This window comes from Oncorhynchus keta, chromosome 22 (genome assembly GCF_023373465.1).
Source record: "Oncorhynchus keta strain PuntledgeMale-10-30-2019 chromosome 22, Oket_V2, whole genome shotgun sequence".
NCBI lineage: Eukaryota > Metazoa > Chordata > Actinopteri > Salmoniformes > Salmonidae > Oncorhynchus > Oncorhynchus keta.
Window position 1 is genome coordinate 38,192,956 of NC_068442.1, and position 22,238 is coordinate 38,215,193.

Sequence of the window (22,238 nt, forward strand, 5' to 3'; positions counted from 1 at the left end):
ATTCTACAGCAAGATTTTGCCCAATATGGTTCAGTTATTCTGAGTTTAGTATGTGATCATAAAAAATTGTGAACTGTTAAACCATTTTCTGCCACAAGATGGTGATAGTATGTGAAGGATGGTTGAAAACTTGTTGCTTTGGATTCATCTGCACATCAGGGAAACCTATTATTTTCAGTCTTAACACATTGTAGGCCCTGCCTATTACCAAGTAAGGAAGGTCAAATCAAGACCTTTACCCACAAGGTCTTCTGAAGTGCTTTGCTTGCTAACTAAGTATGTTTATTTAACGTTACTTCTTTATGCTCAGGCCTTTCCATGTCGACTGATTATTATAGTGCAATGAAAGTACACTCAAGGGCCATTTCATATGAATTCGATCACTTTCTGACTGCACCCCTTTTGATTTGAACGAAACCTTCCATACATGTTTGCCATGGTAGGAGTGTTCAGAAAAGTGACCTTTTGGACAGAGGTGCTCAAAGTTTACGTATTTTGCATACCTACCATTAGACGTCTGTGTCTTCATCACTGAAAAATATAATTCAAAATCAAATCAAACTTTATTTGTCGCATGCACCGAATACAACAAGTGTAGACCTTACCGTGAAATACTTACTTACAAACCCTTAACAGTGCAGTTCAAGAAGAGTTAAGAAAATATTTACCAAATAAACTAAAGTAAAAAATAATAAAAAGTAACACAGTAACATAACGATAACGAGGCTATGTACAAGGGGTACCGGTACCGAGTCAGTGTGCGGGGTTACAGGTTAGAGGTAATTTGTACATGTAGGTAGGGGTGAAGTGACTATGCATGGATAATAAACAGCGAGTAGGTGCAGTGTACAAAACAAATGGGGGGGTCAATGTAATAATTTTTAACGTTAAAGGTAAAAAAATAAAGCTGATTTTTGTTATATCAAACTCGTTTATCTAAACGTATAAAGTCAGATTTGTCTCATTTTCGCATAGGTTTTAACTTAGACACTGATTTATCTGAAATTCCAGGCATAAGCGACATAAGCAGGTAGCTTAGTGCACCCGGCCCCAAACTCAGTCGGGGTCTTGTTACGTCCTGACCATAGAGCCCTTATTTTCTATGGTGGAGTAGGTCAAGGCGTGACTGGGGGTTTAGTCTAGTTTATTATTTCTATGTGGGGTTCTAGTTTTGTTTTTCTATGTTGGTGATTTTGTATGATTCCCAATTAAAGGCAGCTGTTAATGGTTGTCTCTAATTGGGGATCATATGTAAGTAGCATTTTTTCCACCTGTGTTTTGTGGGATATTGTTTACGTGTAGTTGCATGTTAGCACTCCATTGTCGTCACATTTCGTTTAGTCTTTATTGTTTGTTGTGTGGTTCACTTATTTCTAATAAAAGATGTGGAACCCAGATCACGCTGCATGTTGGTCCGAGTATGCTTCCAATGATCGTGACAGAATATCCCACCACAACAGGACCAAGCAGCGTTCCCAGGAGGAGAGTGTAATATGGACTTGGGAGGAGATTCTGGATGGGAAGGGATACTGGACTTGGGAGGAAACCCTGGCAGGACAAGATCGCCTTCCTTGGCGGAAGACGCAAGGAGAGAAGGGAGGACAGTGATGACACCGTGGCCACAGAGAAAGCCCAAAAGGCATAGGGTGGTCGGCGGAACCGGGGAGTGAGCCAGAGCCTGTGTGGGAGTCGATAGAAGAAGGTAATGAGAGATTCCGGAGAGAGGTTGTGGAAAGGAAAGGAGTATGCTGCAGCGCAGGCGCATTGAAAAGCTCCTTCTCAGCCCGGCACCATCTGTGCCAGCTATACGCACCAGGTCTCCAGTGCGCCTTCACAGCCCAGTACGTCCTGTGCCAGCTCCTCGCACTTGCCGTGCGAGGTGTGTCATCGAACCGGTACTATTGATGCCGGCTATACGCACCAGGTCTCCAGTACGCCTCCACAGCTCAGTACATCCTGTGCCAGCTCCACGCACCAGGCCTCTAGTGCGCCTCCCCAGTCTGGCACGTCCTGTTCCTGCTCCACGCACTCGCCCTGAAGTGCGTGTCACCAGTCCGGTACCACCTGTGCCGGCTCCATCCACCAGGCCTACAGTGCGCCTCCCCAGTCCGGTACGTTCTGTGCCGGCTCCACGCACTCGCCCTGAAGTGTGTGTCACCAGTCCAGTACCACCTGTGCTGGCTCCACGCGTCAGGCCTCCAGTGTGCCTCCCCAGTTCGGTACATCCTGTGCCAGCTCCACGCACTAGGCCTCCAGTGCACCTCCCCAGTTCAGAGCTTCCGGCGACGGTCACCAGTCCAGAGCTTCCTGCGACGGTCCCCAGTCCAGAGCTTCCTGCGACGGTCCCCAGTCCAGAGCTTCCGGCGACGGTCCCCAGTCCAGAGCTTCCGGCGACGGTCCCCAGTCCAGAGCTTCCGGCGACGGTCCCCAGTCCAGAGCTTCCGGCGACAGTCCCCAGTCCAGAGCTTCCGGCGACGGTCCCCAGTCCAGAGCTTCCGGCGACGGTTCACAGTCCAGGACGTCCGACGACGGTTCACAGCCCAGAGCTTCCGGCGACGTTTCACGTTCTGAAAACTCCAACGACGGTCCACAAGTCCGGAACCTCCTGAAACGGTCCACGGTCCAGAACCTCCTGCGACAGTCCACGGTCCAGAATCTTCAGCTCCAGGGCAGGAGCCTTCCTCTGCGCCGATGTCTAGTCCAATCACGGCGTCCAGTCCAGCTCCAGGGCAGGAGCCTTCCTCTGCACCGATGTCCAGGCCAGGGCCGGTGTCCAGTCCCGCTCCATGGCAGGAGTCTTCCTCTGCACCGATGTCCAGGCCAGGGCCGGTGTCCAGTCCCACTCCATGGCAGGAGTCTTCCTCTGCACCGATGTCCAGGCCAGGGACGGTGTCCAGTCCAGCTCCATGGCAGGAGCCCTCCTCTGCGCCAATGCCCAGTCCAGACACGGCGTCCAGTCCCGCTCCATGGCAGGAGCCTTCCTCGCCATCTAGGTCCAGTCCCGGCACAGTGTTCAGCCTGGGTCCATGGCTGGATTTGCGGGATGAGCAGGTTCTTCAGCCCGCACCAGAGCCGCCACCAAAGATGGTGGATCTGCAAGCAGAGCTGGTTCTTCAACCCCTTTGTTAACCCCTTTGTTATCAACCCCTTTGTTATGGCAAGCCTAAATAAGTTCAGGGGTAAACATTTGCTTAACAAGTCACATAAGTTGCATGGACTCACTCTGTGTGCAATAATAGTGTTTAACATGCTGTTTGAATGAATACATTATCTCTGCACCCTTCACACACAATTATCTGTAAGGTCCCTCAGTCGAGCAGTGAGGTCCCTTGTCATCGGCAAGGACTAGGAAGTTCTTAGGATGAAAATAAACTGAAAACATCTAAGCACAGGCAAAATCCGAGAGCAAAACCTGGTTCAATCTGCTTTCCAACAGACACTGGGAGGAAAAATCACCTTCCATCAGGACAATAACCTAAAACACAAGGTCAAATATACACTGGAATTGCTTACCAAAAGGACATTGAATGTTCCTGAGTGGCCTAGTTATAGTTTTGATTTAAATTGGCTTGAAAAGCTATGGCAAGACTTGAAAATGGCTGTCTGGCATTGATCAACAACCAACCTGACAGAGCTTGAAGGCGATACATACATACATACTCTCTCCTTAACATAGAGTTGATTGTGGTCAGAGAGAGAGAGACAGAGAGAGAGATGTTCTGTGTTGGTTGTTGCTCAGACAGTTTTTGTAAAGTATTTTGTAGCCGGTCCTGCGGAGGTATGTTTACATCAAAAGGACTGTTTTGATTATTGAAATTGTTTGTATTATTCTGTTTTTGTTCCCAGGGGGGAAGGCATCTTGGGAGTGCTTAGGCCTGCAGGCATACATATACCCGTAGTATGTACTCTGTCTATGCACACTAAGTAAGACCTGGGCGGACCATCCCCTGCATTTTGGTTAGTGCGCCAGGTGGTGCTAGTTAGGTAAGTTGTGGGTGGGTAGGTAAAGTAGGAGAGGGGGCTCTTTAACTTTAACTTTCTTTGTTTTTGTTCCATCCAGACCCTTATTCTCAAAATGATCGTGTGAAGGAATAAATTCCCTGTTAATGGTAAAATTCTCTGTCTCAGTCATCCTTACCCGTACCTACAGTCACATAACTCTTTCACTCCACGGGGAGTTGAGTGTAGCAGGGTGTTGCGTTCCCTCCTCCAAGAGGTGTGCGTAACAGACGTCATAACTGACTTCAGTGTGGAAATTATGGCCATTGGCACGCTGGGGAAGTGTGCTCTTCACGGCTGAATCCCGGTTTCAAATGTACCAGGCAGTCGTTGTGTATGGCATTGTGTGGACGAGCAGTTTGCTGATGTCAATGATGTTAACAGATTGCCCCATGTTGGCAGTGGTGTTATGGTATGGGCAGGCATAAGCTATGGACAATGAACACAATTGCATTTTATCTATGGCAATTTGAATGCACAGAGATACCATGATAATGCACGGCCCCATGTTGCAAGGATCTGTACACAATTGCTGGGAGCTGAAAATGTCCCAGTTCTTCCATGGCCTGCAAGGTGTGGATGGAGGACCACCAGATCAAGACCCTGTCATGGCCAGCCCAATCTCCAGACCTGAACCCCATTGAAAACCTCTGGAATGTTATCAAGAGGAAGATGGATGGTCACAAGCCATCAAACAAAGCGGAGCTGCTTGAATTTCTGTGCCAAGAGTAGAATAAAATCACCCAAAATCAATGTGAAAGACTGGTGGAGATCATGCCAAGACACATGAAATCTGCGATTGAAAATCAGGGTTATTCCACCAAATATTGATTTCTGAACTCTTCCTAAGTTAATTAAAACATTAGTATTGTGTTGTTTAAAAATGAATATGAACTTATTTTCTTTGCATTATTTGAGGTCTGACAACACTGCAGCTTTTTTGTTATTTTGACCAGTTGTCATTTTCTCCAAATAAATGCTCTAAATGACTATTTTTATTTGGAATTTAGGAGAAATGCTGTCAGTAGTTCATAGAATAAAACAAAAATGTTCATTTAACCCAAGCACATACCTATAAATAGTAAAACCAGAGAAACTGACAATTTTGCAGTGGTCTCTTAATTTTTTCCAGAGCTGTTTATATATATTTTAAATGTCAAGAGGGGGGCCCTTAAATGTTTTTCCACGAGGTGGGAGGGTCCCACAACCATATCTCGTTTGGATCCACAAAATGCTGGAGCCGACCCTGGGACTTTGTGTTGTGCCAGACACAGCATACTTTTCAATACAGGGTGTCATTTCAATTATGGAAACATAATTCATAGAATGGACTTATCACTTGAGGCAACTGCAATTTAGCTGGTACACCATTGGCATTTAAAAAAAATTGAATTTACATTTTTACTTCCAATTACAACCAAAAATATGGCTGCTGGTCCACCCACAGTCGAATGTCAACTTTAATGGGAATGTCTATTCTAGTATCTATGTTTCTATGATTTCAAAAGGTTTCCTGTTAAACATTTTCTGATGTGTGAATCTTCAACCATCTTTATGGTACCATTTGAAAGCTGAAGTTGAATTGTACTCACATTTTAGTACATTTATCAGCCAAAACATGACGTCCACCCTGTATTCAAGAGCATGCTTAGTGTCAACCGATGGTGGGCACAACAAACACCTCTGATGTAAAATAGGTTCTAAGTTCTAAGCTATGAACATGAGAAAAAGTGTATGCGTTTTTAGATATTGACATTAAAGGTAAAAATCTGTTTTAAAAAAATGTATGAAATAGTTTAATCAACCCTAGTTTGACAAAGATTTCAAATTATATCAAACTCAACCGTTTCTATTTTTCAGTGATGAAGACGGATGTCTAATGGTATGGTATGCAAAGTGGATACATTTTGAGCACCTGGATCATGTGAATGTTTTGGCATTCATTCAGGTCAAAAAAAGTCACTTTCTGATCACTTCTACCATGGGCAAACATGTATGAAAGGAGTGCTGTCAGAAAGGGATTGAAATCATGTGGAACGACTCATAAGCAACCTGTCAACCTCATAATTAGGAAAAGAGTTTAGAATTGTTAGGGTGGTGATTGTGTGCGATGTCTTTAGTGCCTTGGAAAATACATTTTCTATTGGCACCCTTTTGTCCCTCACATCTTTAGAATAATGGAGCTCTCTGAAAGTAAAGTCATGGAGGACGTCATTTAATCTGAAACAATTGCAAATGGTGTGAGCGAAAACAATTGGAACTTATTTTCACCAAACAGGAAAAAGCTAATGATGTGAACCTCCCCTGGTTTAAGTGTGTCAAAGAGCAGTAGGGCCCAAACAGGGGTTCAGAACATATTGTAGTTAACATGGCTTTGAATTGAGTCGTTGTCATTTTGTCAGCAGTGGCATGCAAGTATTTGAGGTCTTTTTCATCCAATTACTTAACATTTCAAATGTTATTCTTTCCCTCTGGTTAGAATTTACCAAGGTCTGACAAAGGTCAGACGTCCAATTACTTAGTAATATGGCGGGGGAACGACTCCCGCTCAGTTCCGACTACACATATTTTATAATCTTCAATCACTAACACTGACAAATCATCTATAAATGGGGATGGGCTGGCAGCCTGCCAAATGTGTTCCTATAGGTCTGAGAAGTGCTATTCTTATTGCAGTGACAGCTACACCACCATTCAACAGTTTAGGGTCACTTAGAAGTGTCCTTGTTTTCCATGAAAATATACATGAAATGAGTTGCAAAATTAAGAGGAAATATAGTCAAGAAGTTGACAAGGTTATAAATAATGATTTTTAATTTAAATAATAATTGTCCAGCAAACTTTTCTTTCGTCAAAGAATCTTCCATTTGCAGCAATTACAGCCTTGCAGACCTTTGGCATTCTAGTTGTCAATTTGTTGAGGTAATCTGAAGAGATTTCACCCCATGCTTCCTGAAGCACCTCCCACAAGTTGGATTGGCTTGATGGGCACTTCTTACGCACCATACGGTCAAGCTGCTCCCACAACAGCTCAATAGGGTTGAGATCCGGTGACTGTGCTGGCCACTTCATTATAGACAGAATACCAGTTGACTGCTTCTTCCCTAAATAGTTCTTGCATAGTTTGGAGCTGTGCTGTGGGTCATTGTCCTGTTGTAGGAAGAATGTCTCCAATTAAACGCTGTCCACAGGGTATGGCATGGTGTTGCAAAATGGAGTGATAGGCTTCCTTCTTCATTATCCCTTTTAACCTGTATAAATATCCCACTTAACCAACACCAAAGCACCCCCAGACCATCACATTGTCTCCACAATGCTTGACAGATGGCGTCAAGCACTCCTCCAGCATCTTTTCATTTTTTCTTCATCTCACGAATGACGTTCTTTGTGATCCGAACACCTCAAATTTAGATTAGTCTGTCCATAACACTTTTCTCCAATCTTCCTCTGTCCAGTGTATGTGTTCTTTTGCCCATCTTAATCTTTTATTTTTTATTGACTAGTCTGAGATAGGGCTTTTTCTATGCAACTCTGCCTAGAAGGCCATCATCCCGGAGTCGCCTCTTCACTGTTGACATTGAGACTGATGTTTTGCGGGTACTATTTAATGAAGTTGCCAGCTGAGGACTTGTAAGGCGTCTGTTTCTCAAACTAGACACTCTAATGTACTTGTCCTCTTGCTCAGTTGTGCAATGGGGCCACTCCTCACTCCTCTCTCTATTCTGGTTAGAGACAGTTTGCGCTGTTCTGTGAAGGGAGTAGTACACAGCGTAGAACGAGATCTTCAGTTTCTTGGCAATTTATTGCATGGAATAGCCTTCATTTCTCAGAACAAGAATTACTGACAAGTTTCAGTAGAAACGTATTTATTCTGGCCATTTTGAGCCTGTAATCGAACTCACAAATGCTGATGCTCCAGATACTCAACTAGTCTAAATAAGGCCAGTTTTATTGCTTCTTTAATCAAAACAACAGTTTTCAGCTGTGCTAACATAATTGCAAAAGGGTTTTCTAATGATCAATTAGCCTTTTAAAATGATGAATCTAGATTAGCTAACACAATGTGCCATTGGAACACAGGAGTGATGTTTCCTGATAATGGGCATCTGTTCGCCTATGTAGATATTCCATAAAAAATCTGCCGTTTCCAGCTCCAATAGTCATTTACAACATTAACATTGTCTACACTGGTAGGGCCTCCTGGGTGGCGCAGTGGTCTAGGGCACTGCATCGCAGTGCTAGCTGTGCCACCAGAGACCCTGGGTTCGCGCCCAGGCTCTGTCGCAGCCGGCTCCAACCTGTAGGTCTGTGGGGCAACACACAACTGGGGTAGTTGTGTGGATATCCGGCTGGCTTCCGGGTTGGATGCACGCTGTGTTAAGAAGCAGTGCTACTTGGTTGGGTTGTGTTTTGGAGGACGCATGGCTTTTGACGAGGCCATATGGGAGTTATAGCGATGAGACAAGATAGTAACTACTAACAATTGGATACCATGAAAAGGGGGGTAAAAAATAATCTCTGTCAGGAGGACATATTTCTGATCAATTTCATGTTATTTTATTTCAAAAACAAGAAAATGTACAGTTTCATTTACAGATGTCGGAAGTTTACATACAACTTAGCCAAATACATTTAAACTCAGTTTTTCACAATTCCTGTCATTTAACACAATTAAAAATTCCCTGTCTTAGGTCAGTTAGGATCACCACTTCATTTTAATAATGAGTAATGTCAGAATAATAGTAGAGTGAATTAAATATTTCAGCTTTTATTTCTTTCATCACATTCCCAGTAGGTTAGAAATGTACATACACTCAATTAGTATTTGGTAGCATTGCCTTTAAATTGTTTAACTTGGGTCAAAAGTTTTGGGTAGCCTTCCACAAGCTTCCCACAATAAGTTTGGTGAATTTTGGCTCATTCCTCCTGACAGAGCTTGTGTAACTGATCCAGGTTGTAGGCCTCCTTGCTCGCACACACTTTTTCAGTTCTGCCCACAAATGTTCTATATGATTGAGGTCAGGGCTTTGTTGCCCTTAAGCCATTTTGCCACAACTTTGGAAGTATGCTTGGGGTCATTGTCCATTTGGAAGACCCATTTGCAACCAAGCTTTAACTTCCTGACTGATGTCTTGAGATGTTGCTTCTATATAGCCACGTAATTTTCTCCTCATGATGTTATCTATTTTGTGAAGTGCACCAGTCCCTCCTGCACCAAAGCACCCCCACAACACGATGCTTCACGGTTGGGAGGGTGTTCTTCGGCTTGCAAGCTTCCCCTTTTTCTCCAAACATAACGATGGTCATTTTGGCCAAACAGTTCTATTTTGGTTTCATCAGACAAAAAGTACGATCTTTGTCCCCATGTGCAGTTGCAAACCGTAGTCTGGCTTTTTATGGTGGTTTTGTAGCATTGGCTTCTTCCTTGCTGAGCGGCCTTTCAGGTTATGTCGATATAGGACTTGTTTTACTGTGGATATAGATACTTTTGTACCTGTTTCCTCCAGCATCTTCACAAGGTCCTTTACTGTTGTTCTGGGATTGATTTCCACTTTTCGTGCCAAAGTACGTTCATGTCTAGGAGACAAAGCGCGTGTCCTTCCTGAGTGGTATGACGGATGCATGGTCCCATGGTGTTTATACTTGCGTGCTATTGTTTGTACAGATGAACGTGGTACCTTCAGGCCTTTGGAAAATGCTCCCAAGGATGAACCATACTTTTGGAGGTCTACCATTTCTTTTCTGAGGTCTTGGCTGTTTTCCTTTGATTTTCCCATGATATCAAGCAAAGAGGCACAGAGTTTGAAGGTTGGCCTTGAAATACATCCACAGGTACACCTCCAATTGACTCAAATTATGTCAATTAGTCTATCAAAAGCTTCCAAAGCCATGACATAATTTTCTGTAATTTTCCTAGCTGTATAAAGGCACAGTCAACTTAGTGTATGTAAACTTCTGACCCACTGGAATTGTAATACAGTGAATATAAGTGAAATAATCTGCCTCTGATTGGGAACCACACTAGGCAAAAAACAAAGAAATAGAAAACATAGAAATCAAGAAACTAGAATGCCCAACCTAGTCACACCCTGGCCTAACCAAAATAGAGAATAAAAGCCTCTATGGCCAGGGCGTGACAGTACTCCCTCGCTGCTTCCACCTGTTCCCATGGGAGAGGATCCCTTACGGCCAGGATCACCTCCCACGTCCAGGATGTCCTCCCATGTCCAGTCCTCCTGACCACACTGCTTGGTCCGTTTGTGGTGGGATTTTCGGTAATGTTTGTCGTCGGAAGGAGACCAAGGTGCAGCATTGTAAGTGTTCATGATTCTTTAATTACTCAGAACACCAAACAACAACAAAAAGAATAACGAACTGCAGGCTTCACAGAGCTAACAAAAAACAAGATCCCAACAAACACCAAAAGGAGAGTGACAGATTATATGTGATCCACAATCAGAGACAACGATAAACAGCTGCCTCTGATTGGGAATCACACTCGGCAAAAAACTAAGAAATAGAAAACATAGAAATAAAGAAACTAGAATGCCCACCCTAGTCACACACTGGCCTAACCAAAATAGAGAATAAAAGCCTCTCTATGGCCAGGACGTGACAGTCGTGCACAAAGTAGATGTCTTAACTGACTTGCCAAACTGTAGTTTGTTAACAAGAAATGTGTGGAGAGGTTGAAAAACGAGTTTTAATGAGTCAAACCTAAGTGTATGTAAACTTCCGACTTCAACTGTAAGTGACCCCGAACTTTGGAACGGTAGTGTACCTTTATATTTTATAAAACTAAACTCTAGACTTAGGCCATAGAGCTGTAAAGTTGTTTGATCTTATTTGGAGAACAAATGGGCTAAGGATTTAAAGTATTTTGTTTTACAACTGAATGATATTAAAATAATTTGCATAAATCATGAAGTTAACTGAAATAATTTATGTTGTTTTGCATTTCACTAATTGCTTTTGCATTGAAATCCCATGAGGAAATAAGGCCTTTTGCAATTTGCCAGCTGCATAATCTCACCACAGGACTGGCTCTGTTTCTTCATACTCTAAAAACAACCCCAGCCACAAGAAAGCTGTTTGGAATTTGCTTTGTATTGTGTTTCTAGCTCATTTCTGCTGAGTGCTCTTTCTAGCGGGGTAGGGGTGAGGCGGAGGGGTTGAATTGTTCAAGATATGCATTGTGGCCCGATTGTTCTGCTGTTAAAGGTCTTTGATTAAAGACTGAGGCAGGGCCAGTCTGCCTCGGAAGCAAGCAAAATGGTTGCCTAGTCTATAGGGGATTCGTCACTTGGCTCTGATATTTTGGGAGCTGTTTACAGTCTCCTGTGTGATGCTTGCTGGTCAGGGGCTTGGCTCAACATTTTGTACACTGCTCTCCAATGACTGAAGAGTTGATTGGTTGAACATGTGACATCATTGAGTATCACAGTTTGCAGGTTGGAGTGAAAGAATGAACATTGTTGTGTTTTATTGCAGTGTAGAATATTTCCATAGAGAACAAGAACACAATCATGTGATTAAGATGTAGACATAAACAACACGTTATTCATAGTGAATATGCATAATAGATAAACAGTATCTCTGCCTTATAACAAAACAACGGTGGGATTTTGAAAAAGCAAATGCACAGTGGAAAAAATGCCAAAAGAGCATGAGAAAGTGTAGCAGTTTCCCCTGCAAGAATGACCAAAGAACCGAAGCCCAAAACCCACTGTCTGAATCTGTGGCATCATTGGACAGACTATAAAGAGCATATCAAGCAGAGTGGTGACTGGAGTGGCATGATCATTTCAAACACTGGTGAATGACCTGGTAATAGTTCCTCATTATATCACATTGTGTCAGATCTGTGTTTTGTATTGTGACTATATAAGGTAATAAAAGTGCAAATAATGTATCTGTCATCAAACTTTGTGTTTTTATTGTCATGTCTCCTGCTTTCATTGGGTGTCATATATGTTACTGGTTTGCCATCATAAGTGTCCTGTGGAGTTTACATAACAATTTGGACATTGATCCAGCAGTTTGTTGTTTCATTAAATATTGAATGATTGGGTTAAATGGCTCATATACACATTATATGGCTGTGTATCTGTCTTGTTATTCTCTTTCTCAGTGTGTCGAATACAAATGCCGTTATGGCTCCTCAGATGCTCAGTTGGCCTTGCAGACAGCTTGCCTGTTATGGGTTTGCACCGCTCATTATACGGATGACACCCAAACTACTTATCAGCCTGGCTTTTGCATGGGCTGCACTAACTAACAAGACCCATTAGGGATGTGTCACCGTAGACCTCCCTTTATAAAACAGTGTCACTCCCTGGCCGCCTCGCAAGGTCAAGGGTTCACTTCCTGTATTTTACTAGTAAGGTCGGGTTATCAGGGCTGAACTGGAAAAGGCCCAGCAAACCTGATAAGGGCCAGACTAGACGGAATGGGCTCCTCCGTCCTTCCCAGTAGCTCCCACTCCCCTGCCTGTCTGGCCCGTTTCTCGAACTGCGGGCTGGGTAGTACAGTGCCAGAGTCACAGACTTGTTTTAACTGATGGGCATTCAAGTGACTTCCCTGGGTTCTGATAATAGGACAATACATAGATTAGAGCAAAGTTGTGAAGCACATTCTTCTCCACCCCATTACATTTCCTTTGGTGAAATGTCTGCTGAAGACATTGGTCTGTGATAAGAACGAGGGCTAGCCAAGCAATTGCTGATAAACAGTAGAAATTTGCCATTAATTTAAAACCTCTTGACTTCATTGTCCTCATTACATTTTCTTTTATATTGCACATCTATAAAGGCTTATTACCATATTTGTCTCAAGCTCCTTTGACATGCTGAAAATAGAGACAGCATAGCACACATACAGAGTACATGCAGGCCCTGAAGCCCAGTCACTGCCAGTGCCTTGTGTTCTGATATAGTCTGAATGCTGAGCTGGCATTGCCCAACCTCTGGGCTGTGAGGTGCCAGGGCCTGAGGTTGATTATTTTCCCTTCCGAGACAGGGGAAAAATAAAACAAACTGTCCTTCCATATAAATAGTTGAAATTCTGTTTGCACAACTGACTGGGAGTAAGGATTAGAACATCTGAGGCACCAGTCCTGAATGGGCTTTCTTGTTTTTCTTTAGGATTGGTGAGTACGTCATTGGTCGCTCGCTCTGAGGGAAGAGAGACGTGGGATGTATTAAAGCCGGTCTAATATGCTATGACAGACTGTTCTCGGTAGTTTCAATAGATCTCATAATGTTCTGCCATCCAGAGTAAAATACAAGAAATTGCCGTGTTAAAGCAATTCATCTATATTGTCTGGTCTTGAATGAATCCATGTTTTTTATACAATAATATTTCATGCAAGAAGAACACACCTAGCCAGATGGAATCATGAATGGAAAACACCCTTCCATGCTGTGGGTATGCATGCCGGTGTACAAGTATGTATGACATGTAGATTGTAATGTTTAAATACAACACATGTGACCCCAGCGAGGTGAATGAAGATATTGTGATGATAATATAAGGCAGAAATATGTGCGCTATTTGACCACGGAGTTTATAACCGCGTATGTTCTTTCGTGATCTCATATCCTGTGCCTCACGCCTTCACTTCCTGTTGGTAAGTGAGGAAGTTTCAGGCAGTTAATCCGACGCCTCATTCGTTCTTTCACTGAGCTGTCAACATTTAATTGTGAGGCGACTACATTCGATATAAAATATATATAGCCAGCTAGCTAGCTATACTTCTCTGCAACAACGTTTTTCTTTTTGAAAACAGCTGCTCTCGTCTTACTATGACTCTCAGGTGATCGTCAAAGAGTCCAGGTGGTTCTGGTAAGTGTCTTTATTTAATTTCAGCTCTCCACATCACCCCATGTGTTGGAGATTGCTTGCTTGCTAGCGAGCTAAAAAGCTGCGTTTAAACAGGCAGGCAGTCACTACTGATATTTTTTCCACTGATTGTTCTTTTGACCAATCACATTCACATCAGCTCTTTTTCAGAACAGATATTTTTAGTCTAAAGAGAAATTAGAGAAAAAACCAAATCTGAATTGGGCTGCCTGTCTAAACGCAGCCTAAGAAAGCTAACGTTAGCAGCTAGCCACAGTTCAGTCATGCTCAGCCATACCATAGTAGTGTAGCCAGTTCTTGTGTATCACGAAATGGGGATTCCTCCAGTCCGTTTGCTGTCTCTCCTGTGTTTCACATTGACAGCTAAACTTGAACGAGCGTCTTAAGCTAGCTATTTATCCAGCTCATTTAATTTCTATGAGCGAGCTAGCTTTCTTGCTCTGTCATATTGGTCCCCCCTCTCCCTATTATCTGAGAACATTAGCTAGTTAAGGTTACTTGGTTAGCTAGCGAGATAATGTTTTAGCTGCTATTGCAGTTCATCACTGCGTTGTCTGTCTAAAGTCACTAAGATGACTAACATTAAATAACACAAGCATTTGCTTATGTTACTATCAAGGTAGGTAGTGCATGGGTGCCTAACTTTGTCTGAAAGTGGGGGTGCAAAAGCTTGGGAGGGAGTGTGTCCCCCCAGAAAATTTGAGTGTAAACGTTTCAACAGTTTCTTAACAGGGGGAATCCATATTTATGAACGGAACACAACTATTTTTCTTAGGTTTAGCCACAAATTATATTGGAAAATAGGCTTTGGTAAACCGTATATACTGTATACTGAGATATTTGGAAAAAGCCACAGGATGGTTTTTCAATACCATGAAACTATTTACTATTTATTTTATACATTTGAATACTGATATGCACGTTAAGTAAATACCTGCAGTCAACTTGCACAATACGTTAGGAGATAAAGAACATTACGTTCTAAATTTCACTTGTCACAATATTATGAAGCTTACGGTAGTCCCCAGTCACATGTCACGTGGTGTTTGTCCGGAGCCTTGTGAGTAACTCACTGTTGTGCAGCATGCTCCAGGTGATCTAATTACAGTAAGGAATTCACAGCTACATTTTTGCCAGCTAGATATCTTATAACTATTAAGTTAACTGTCTAAAATGTGCTAAATTCTCTGCAGTTGTGTGTTTTGGTGTGCTAATTTAGTAGCTAGTTAGCTATCTAGTTAAGTGGTTAGCTATGTCCTAAATCAATTATTTGCTTGGTAACAGTGTAACAGTATAACTTTAGACTGTCCCCTCGCCCATACCCGGGCGCAAACCAGGGACCCTCTGCACACATCAACAACAGTCACCCACGAAGCATCGTTACCCATCGCTCCACAAAAGCCGTGGCCCTTGCAGACGAAGGGGAACCACTACTTCAAGGTCTCGGAGCAAGTGACGTCACCGATTGAAACGCTATTTAGCCATTTCACATCCGTTACAACAGCATAGAATCCCCTCATAGATCAAGAGCCTTGCTGCCTATTATTTGTTTTGCGCGTGCAGCAAACTGTGAGTAGAATTTGAGTAACTTATTCTAATTTTTTAAATTTATATTTGGGCAAAACAGTTAAGAACATTCTTATTTACATATACTTGTATAGTTTAGATCCGAAGCTCTACAAAATGTTCGCAATGCACTCATCAGCATTTAGTTAGCATTCTCTATGGAATTTTACATGTACACTGAACAAAAATATATACGCAACATGTAAATGGTTGGTCTCATGAGCTGAAATAAAAGATTGCAGAAATGTTCCATACGAACAATGCTTATTTCTCTCAAATTTGGTGACTAAATATGTTTCCATACCTGTTAATAAGCATTACTCCTTTGCCACACCTGTCAGGTAGGTGGATTATCAAGGAGCTGATTAAACAGCATGATCATTACAAAGGTGCACCTAAAAGGCCACTCTAAAATGTGCAGTTTTGTCACACAACACAATGCCACAGGTGTTTCAAGTTTTGAGGGAGCGTGAAATTGGCATGCTGACTCATGGAATGTCCAACAGAGCTGTTGCCAGAGAATTCAATGTTTATTTCTCGACCATAAGCTGCCTGAAATGTTGTTTTTGAAGACATTTGTCAGTACATCCAACTTGCCCCCACAACCGCAGACCATGTTTATGGTGTTTTGTGGGCGAGAGGTTTGCTGATGTCAATATTGTGGACAGAGTGCCCCATGGTGGCTGTGAGGTTATGGTATGGGCAGGCATGAGCTTTGGACCACGAACAAAATAGCATTTTATCGGTGGCAATTTGAATGCACAAAAATACTGTGACGTGATCCTGAGGCCCATTTTGATCAGATCTGTATTCCCAATCATGTGAAATATGTAGATTAGGGCCAAATGAATTCATTTCAATTGACTGATTTTTCTCATAGGAACTGTAACTCAGTAAAATCTTTGAAATTGTTTCATGTTTTTTTTTTTCATTATACTTGTTAGCATTGCTAACCTTAGGATTTCAGAATATTAGTGGGGTTTTATAGCAGCGCCCCTTGTGTTCAGTGCCAGTATTACCAAATATCCCAGTATGACAGTCTCGTTACCACCCAAACCTATTGGGGAAAAAGTGTTTAAATGACTAGATTACTAACCTATTCCCTTCCCCCGAAAATCCCACCCCCAATAATTAAATAACATGTCTGAAACCCTAACAACCCTGGGACTCTCAAACATCCCTTCCCTGAAATTCCCACCGATAGTGATCGATTGATATGTCTGAAATAGAGGTCGACCGATTTAATCGGAATGGAAGATTTAATTAGGGCCGATTTAAGAGTTTTCACAACAATCGGTAATCTGCATTTTCGGACACCGATTGTGGCCGATTACATTGCACTCCACGAGAACACTGCGTGGCAGGCTGGATGACCTGTTTCGCGAGAGCCGCAAGAAGCCAAGGTAAGTTGCTAGCTAGCATTAAACTTTTCTGCATTTGCCAGCAGCGCTTCGCTGTGCTTCAAGCATTAGGCTTGAAGTCATAAACAGCTCATCAACTCCTGAGATTAGGCTGGTGTAACCGATGTGAAATGGCTAGCTAGTTAGCGGGTTGTGCGCTAATAGCTTTTCAATCGGTGACGTCACTCGCTCTGAGACCTTGAAGTAGTTGTTCCCCTTGCTCCGCAGCTTTTGTGGAGTGATGGGTAATGATGCTTCGAGGGTGGCTGTTGTCAATGTGTCCCTGGTACAAGCACAAGTAGGGGCAAGGAGAGGGACGGAAGCTATACTGTTAAACTGGCAATACTATAGTGCCTATAAGAACATCCAATAGTCAAAGGTATATGAAATACCAAATGGTATAGAGATAAATAGTCCTATAATTCCTATAATAACTACAACTTCTAACTTCTTACCTGGGAATATTGAAGACTCGTGTTGAAAGGAACCACCAGCTTTTTCATATGTTCTCATGTTCTGAGCAAGGAACTTAAATGTTATCTTTTTTACATGGCACATATTGCACTTTTACTTTCTTCTCCAACACTTTGTTTTTGCATTATTTAATCCAAATTGGATATGTTTCATTATTTGAGGCTAAATGTATTTTATTGATGTATTATATTAAGTTAAAATAGGTGTTCATTCAGTATTGTTGTAATTGTCATTATTACAAATAAAAAAATATATAAAATCGTCCGATTTAATCGGTATCTGCTTTTCTTTGATTCTCCAATAATCGGTATCGGCGTTTAAAAAATCATAGTCGATCGACCTCTAGTCTGAAACCCTACCAACTCTGTGACTGTCTCAAATACCCTGCTCCACTCTGACAATCCCACCCACAGGGATGGATTGACAGGCCAACCTGCTAACCTCTCTTGGGTAGGGGGCAGTATTTTGACATCCGGATGAAAAGCGTGCCCAAAGTAAACTGCCTGTTGCTCAGGCACAGAAGCTAGGATATGTATATAATTGGTTTAGATAGAAAACACACTAAAGTTTCTAAAACTGTTAAAATTATGTCTGTGAGGACAACAGAACTGATATGGCAGGCGAAACCCCAAGGACAAAATTCAGCTTATCGCTATTTTCAATGGCTAGTACTATAATTTATAAGCCCAAATCCTCCCAAATTGCAATTCCAAGGGCTTCCCCTAGATGTCAACAGTCTTTAGGAGTTTCAGGCTGGTTTTTGGAAAAATTACCTGAAATTGTAGTTTTTCTAGGTGGCTCCCATTTTGGCTGTAGTATTTCCAAGCGCGTTGAGGAAAGCGTGTTCTTTCTTATTTACTTCCAGGAATGAACACACTATTCTCCGTCTTAAATTTGATTGTTTATTTGTGTATTAGGATACCTAAGGTTTGATTATAAACGTTGTTTGACTTGTTTGGAAAAGTTTATTAGTAACGTTTGGGATTCATTTTGATGGAGGGAAACTGAGTGGATTATTGACTGAAGTGCGCCAGCTAAACTGAGTTTTTATGGATATAAAGAAGGACATTATCGAGCAAAAGGACCATTTATAATGTAACTGGGACATTTTGGAGTGCCAACAGAAGAACATCATTGCTTTCGCAATAAAGCCTTTTTGAAATCTGACACGGCGGCTGGATTAACAAGAAGTTGAGCTTTATTTTGATGTATAACACATATTTTAAAGAATGTTAAATATTTGAATTTAGTATTTTCGAATTTTGCGCTCTGCGATTTCACTGGATGTTGGCCAGGTGGGACGCTACCGTCTCACGTACGCTAGTGAGGTTAAGAATGTGCCCAGGATAAATAAATAAATAACGTTATTGGTCGCATACACAAACTCAGCAAAAAAAGAAATGTCCTCTGTCAACTGCGTTTATTTTCAGCAAACTTAACATGTGTAAATATTTATATGAACATAAGACTCAACAACTGAGACATAAACTGACAAGTTCCACAGACGTGACTAATAGAAATGGAATTATCTGTCCCTGAACAAGGGGGGTGTCAAAATCAAAAGTAAGTTATTATCTGGTGTGGCCACCAGCTGCATTAAGTACTGCAGTGCATCTCCTCATGGACTGCACCAGATTTGCCAGTTCTTGCTGTGAGACGTTACCCCACTCTTCCACCAAGGCACCTGCAAGTTCCCGGACATTTCTGGGGGGAATGGCCCTAGCCCTCACCCTCCAATCCAACAGGTCCCAGACGTCCTCAAAGAGATCCGGGCTCTTCACTGGCCATGGCAGAACACAAACATTCCTCTCTTGCAGGAAATCACGCACAGAACGAGCAGTATGACTGGTGGCATTGTCATGTTGGAGGGTCATGTCAGGATGATCCTGCAGGAAGGGTACCACATGAGGGAGAAGGACGTCTTCCCTGTAACGCACAGCGTTGAGATTGCCTGCAATGACAACAAGCTCAGTCCGATGATGCTGTAACACCGCGCCAGACCATGACGAACCCTCCACCTCCAAACCGATCCCGCTTCAGAGTACATGTCTCAGTGTAACGCTCATTCCTTCGACGATAAATGAGAATCCAACCATCACCCCCGGTGAGACACAACTGCAACTCGTCAGTGAAGAGCACTTTTTGCCAGTCCTATCTGGTCCAGCTACGGTGGGTTTGTGCCCATAGGCGACGTTGTTGCCGGTGATGTCTGGTGAGGACCTGCCTTACAACAGGCCTACAAGCCCTCATTCCAGCCTCTCAGCCTATTGCGGACAGTCTGAGCACTGATGGAGGGATTGTGCATTCCTGGTGTAACTTGGGCAGTTGTTGCCATCCTGTACCTGTCCCGCAGGTGTGATGTTCGGATGTACCGATATTGTACAGGTGTTACACGTCGTCTGCCACTGTGAGGACGATCAGCTGTCCGTCCTGTCTCCCTGTAGCGCTGTCTTAGTTGTCTCATAGTACGAACATTGCAATTTATTGCCCTGGCCACATCTGCAGTCCTCATGCCTACTTGCAGCATGCCTAAGGCATGTTCACGCAGGTGAGCAGGGACACTGGGCATCTTTCTTTTGGTGTCTTTGAGTCAGCAGAAAGGCCTCTAGTGTCCTAAGCTTTCATAACTGTGACCTTAATTGCCTACCGTCTGTAAGGCGTTAGTGTCTTAACGACTGTTCCACATGTGCATGTTTATGGTTCACTGAACAAGTATGGGAAACAGTGTTTTAAACCCTTTACAATGAAGATCTGTGAAGTTCTATGGATTTTTACGAATTGTCTTTGAAAGACAGGGTCCTGAAAAAGGGCCGTTTTCTTTTTTTTGCTGAGTTTATTTGGCAGATTTTATTGCGGGTGTAGCGAAATACTTGTGTTTCTAGCTGCAAAAGTGCAGTAATATCAAACAATACACACATCTGAAAGTAAAATAATGGAATTAAGAAATGTATAAATATTAGGACGAGCAGTGTGTGTGTGTGTGGATATACAGTGCATTCGGAAAGTGTTCAGACCCCTTTTTCCTGTCAATCTACACACTATCCCATAATAAGGAAAAAACAGGTTAAAAAAAATAATAATTTTACATTGACATAAGTATTTAGAGCCTTTTGTCATGAGACTTGAAATTGAGCTTGGGTGTATCCTGTTTCCATTGATCATTCTTGATGTTTCTACAACTTGATTGGAGTCCACCTGTGGTAATTTCAATTGATTGGACATGATCTGGAAAGGCACACCAGTCTATATAAGGTCCGACAGTTGACAGTGTATGTCAAGAATGAAAACCAAACCACGAGGTTGAAAGAATTGTCCGTAGAGCTCCGCGACAGAATTATGTTGAGGAACAGTTCTGGGGAAGGGTACCAAAACATTTCTGCAGCATTGAATGGCTCTAAGAACACCGTGGCCTCCATCATTCTTAAATGGAAGAAGTTTGGAACCACCAAGATTCTTCCTTAATGTGTCCGCCAGGCCAAACTGAGCAATCGGGAGAAGGACCTTGGTCAGGGAGGTGACCAAGAACCCGAGTTCCTCTGTGGAGATGGGAGAACCTTCCAGGAGGAAGGACAATCATCTCTGCAGCACTCCACCAATCAGGCCTTTTATTGTAGAGTGCCAGACGAAGCCACTCAGTAAAAGCTACATGACCGCCAGCTTGGAGTTTGCCAAAAGGCACCTAAAGGACTCTCAGACAATGAGAAACAAGACTCTCTGATCTGATGAAACCAAGTTTGAACTCTTTGGCCTGAATGCCAAGCGTCACATCTGGAAGAAACCAGGAACGTGGTGGCAGCATCATGCTGTGGGGATGTTTATCTGCGGCAGGGACTGGGAGACTGGTCAGGATCGAGGGAAAGATGAACGGAGCAAAGTACAGAGAGCCTTGATGACAACCTGCTCCAGAGCGCTCAGGGCCTCAGACTAGGGCGAGGGTTCACCTTCCAACAGGATAACGACTAAATACACAGCCAAGACAATTCAGGAGTGGCTTCGGGACAAGTCTCTGAAGTGGCCCAACCAGAGCCCAGACTTGAACCTGATCGAACATCTCTGGAGAGACCTGAAAATAGCTGTGCAACAACGCTCCCCATCCAACCTGACAGAGCTTGAGGATCTCAAAATCAAATTTTATTTGTCACACGTGCCGAATTCAACAGGTCTTACAGTGAAATGCTACTTACAAGCCCTTAACCAACAATGCAGTTGTTAGAAATATAAGCAATAAAAGTAAAATACTTAGAGCAGCAGTAAAATAACACTAGCGAGGCTATATACAGGGGGTACCGGTACAGAGTCGATGTTTGGGGAAACCGGTAAGTCAAGGTAATTGCGGTAATATGTAGATGTAGGTGGAGTTAAAGTGACTATGCATAGATAATATCAGTAACAGTAGCGTAAAAGGGGGGTAAAGCAAATAGTCTGGAAATACTCCTTCCTCTGGCACCCCCTGGTATAGAGGTCCTGGATGGCAGGAAGCTTTGCCCCAGTGATGTACTGGGTCGTACGCACTACCCTCTGTACTGTCTTGCGGTCGGAGGTTGCCATAACAGGCACTGATGCAACCCGTCAGGATGCTCTCGATGGTGCAGCTGTAGAACCTTTTGTTCTGCAGAGAAGAATGGGATACACTCCCCAAATACTGGTGTGCCAAGTTTGTAGCCTCGATTCTTTTTGCGTATGACGCTGTCATTGCTTCCTTAGGTGCTTCAACAAGTTACTGATTAACGGTTCTGTGTACTTATATAAATGTAATTTCATTTTAATTTTTTTTTTAATACTTTTGCAAAACTTTCTAAACCTGTTTTTGTTTTGTCATTATGGGGTATTGTGTGTAGATTGAGGGGGATAAACTATTTAATCCATTTTAGAATAAGGCTGTAACGTGACAAAATGTAAGGAGTCTGAATACTTTCCAAATGCACCGTATCGTCGCTG

At 42.8% G+C, this 22,238-nt stretch overlaps 1 protein-coding gene across 20 annotated transcripts in view; it reads left to right on the top strand.

The window, feature by feature from the left end:
• The first annotated feature begins 13,586 nt into the window (after window positions 1–13,586).
• Window positions 13,587–22,238, top strand: part of LOC118401430 (polyamine-transporting ATPase 13A3-like) — a 57,668-nt gene continuing 49,016 nt past the window's right edge. For 18 of the 20 annotated variants that reach the window (XR_008075560.1, XR_008075562.1, XR_008075569.1 and 15 more), the window contains exon 1: window positions 13,635–13,842. The gene's annotated coding sequence lies outside the window, so the exon portion shown is untranslated. Of the gene's footprint in view, window positions 13,843–22,238 lie in introns of all 20 variants that reach the window. The other 2 variants (XM_035798922.2, XM_035798923.2) reach the window with 2 other exon arrangements.